The sequence below is a fragment of the Nematolebias whitei genome, chromosome 13 (assembly GCF_014905685.2).
Source record: "Nematolebias whitei isolate Nwh7 chromosome 13, NemWhi1, whole genome shotgun sequence".
NCBI classification, from domain to species: Eukaryota; Metazoa; Chordata; class Actinopteri; order Cyprinodontiformes; family Rivulidae; genus Nematolebias; species Nematolebias whitei.
In genome coordinates this window covers 1,711,690-1,714,519 of record NC_056510.1, presented here as the reverse complement: position 1 = coordinate 1,714,519, position 2,830 = coordinate 1,711,690, and the positions used below count along the sequence as shown (strand labels likewise).

General features: G+C 46.6%; 1 protein-coding gene across 1 annotated transcript in view; it reads right to left on the bottom strand.

The window, feature by feature from the left end:
* LOC119419441 (ras-associated and pleckstrin homology domains-containing protein 1) overlaps positions 1–684 on the bottom strand; it is a 70,528-nt gene extending 69,844 nt beyond the window's left edge. The window contains exon 1 of the mRNA XM_037686744.1: positions 482–684. The gene's annotated coding sequence lies outside the window, so the exon portion shown is untranslated. The remainder of the gene's footprint in view (positions 1–481) is intronic.
* Positions 685–2,830: the final 2,146 nt, after the last annotated feature.

Below are 2,830 nucleotides of genomic sequence, written 5' to 3'. Positions count from 1 at the left end.
TAGTCCTCCAGAACTTCCATCTAAACCCACTGTCCACCCTGAGACCCCGGAGACGCTGGGGGGTCAGGGGTCACATCTGTGCAGCTGCACGGTCTGATCCGAGTGGAGTGTGCAAAGTGATTTATGGAGTGAGGGGAAACACGCCCATGTGCGTGTGTGCGTGCGTGTGTGTGATGCTGCCAGCACACCACGCCTTGCTCGTGTCAGCCAGTCCGGCCTCCAAGCTGAAGGGAGGCTGTCAGCTGAGGCTCCCCGGCGGACCGGAGCATCCGGGCCGGACCCAAGTCCCGTCCCCCCACACGCGCGCGCGCACACGCACTGCAGGCTGCAGCGATCAGCTGTGGGGGCTTCCCTACACCCCCTCCTTGCTCTGCGGTCACCGGAGGGATTCACGGTTCTTATTGTGCAACACATCCGAACCGCCACGCTTCGACCCGAACCTCGGAACCAGGTCCGGGTGAAGAGGTGAGGAGCTACTTACAGGAGCGGAGCAGCGGAGCCAACGAGTCCGCCTCAAGGGCCCCGGGCGTCGGTCACGGCTCCACCGGGATCCCCGCCGGTTCTGCTACCACCAGGCCCGAAGATCCCGCATAAATCCCGCATAAATCCCAGATCCTGCCGAGCTTTCCTGCTGCTGGCCTCATTGAATCCTGGAGAACCGCTAGACTGGAGCACGGGCCACTTCCGGCTGGGACCTTCACAATAAAAGCGCTTCCTAGCTGCAGCGACAAATAACAATCACTACGAACAGCTGTGATATATGTATATATATATATATATATATATATATATATATATATATATATAGTTCTGTGACAGGACGTTGGAGAGGGCGAGGCACCAATCATGGTGCACTAAGATTCATAACTGGCTGTAACTACCGTACCCACCACTGCACCCAGTATTCACTGGTTAACTGGTCACCATTAACTTCACACAGACTCTCACTGGTACATTTTCATCTTTAAATCACTTCCTGGTCTGCTGCCTTCATACATCTCCTCCTCCATGTCTCTGCGTGAGTGCAGCTACAGCGTGCGCTCTCAGGACATCATTACCTGCAGTGTTCCCTCAGTGAGGACTGAACTAGACAAAAGGACCTTCTCCTACTCCGCTCCTGTTTCCTGGAACATCTTGTAAAAAGATCTGAAGCTCTCGACCTTTGACCTCTCTAAAGGATTTTAACAAGTTCATGGCAAAAACCAACACAGACATGTTCCTGATTTTAGTTTTCTACATCACTTCATAATGTAGCTGTTTTTTTTTACATTATTTTCTTACATTCATGTTTCAATTGTTGTGCTTTTTTAATAACTGCCCACTGTTGTCATGACTTTTTGTTAAATCAGGTCTCTGTTGTAAACGAGTCCTGGAGGCTCAGTGAGACTAACCTGTGGAAATAAAGGGTGAATGAAAAAATAGAGGCCAGAGTCTACAGACCCCAAGATGGAGGCTGAACATCACATTCATGACACATTAATCAAGTGGGTGGACCAGTGTACAAGAACATCTGGAATAATAGGAACATCTGTGCAGAGTATGGACTGGAGGTCCCACTGTCAATAGTGGGAGATGCCACCAAGGGTGGTGGAGAATGGAAGGGCTAAGATGCTGTTGGACTTCCAGATCCAGCCCTGCATACAGATGATGACTGACCAACCAGACACTGAGTTGGTCGACAAGCTACAGAAGAAGGCAGCGGAGATACATGTAGCAATCCCCAAGTAACTGTAACATCTGGAAGGAGCAGCTGGAGAAAAAACAAGGGCTGAAAGAGGAACTAGAGCAGTTGTGGAGAGTCAAGGTGACATCATCCCAGTGGTCACTGGAGAACTTGCTGCTGTGACCCCAAGATGTAAATAGGACAAGCTGTTGTTTTGTTTGTTTTAAAGATATTTAAATTGCCCCCCCCCCCCCCCCAAAAAAAAAAAAACAGACCATTCCACTGCTGTACCCGAGGTCTGTGTTCTGAGGGTTCTGAGGTTCAGCTGCTCCTAGCACTGAGCTCTCCTGGACTGAGACCTCTGAGGTTGTTCCTGGGGTCTGTTGGAGCCACTCTTCCAGTTTGGGGTCACAGCACCCAGTTCTCCAGTGACCACTGGGACTGACCGTTCTACGTCTTCTATCAGAGTGAAAAAACTTTATTGAGCCCAAAGAAAACCTGATACGAGTTTCAACTGCACAAACAGTATTTACAGAAAATGCAAAGAAAACTACAGAAGTTAAATAAAATAAAATATTATTAGTTTTTGTACAAGAGAGAAGTGGTGAGAAAATTAAAACAAGTTTCTCTAATTATGAAATTCTCACTGGATTATTTCACTTCCATTGTTTAATAGTTCAATAATGGATCTATGTAAATACAGTTTATTCAAAGTGTACATTATTTTTACAATACATATTTTATAAATAGATTTTTCTTTCATAGACTTTATAACAGTGTTACAATAATTTTTAAACTACATTTAGAGCCAGCAGATAAAAGTGGATATTGTGTTGGAACCAAACTTAAAAACATGTCTTTAATATTGTCTCTAGTTGTTAGTTTGTTGTGAACAATCAGGGAACACCGAGCAGATTTAACAGGTTTCTAGTTTATTGTACTTTTATTGTGAAGTCCATGCTCCTAAACTTCCGGTAGGTCCGGGTCTGACTTTACTTTTCAGCTCCACCGGATCCCAAAACCCTCATCGGGAGCGCGCATCCAGGCCCCGCGCGGTCCCGCAGCTGTGTTTCCTGTCCTGCCCAACCCAGAAATTAGCCTCAGCCAATCAGAACGGATGATTCTATTCTATTCTATTCTATTCTATTCTATTCTATTCTATTCTAT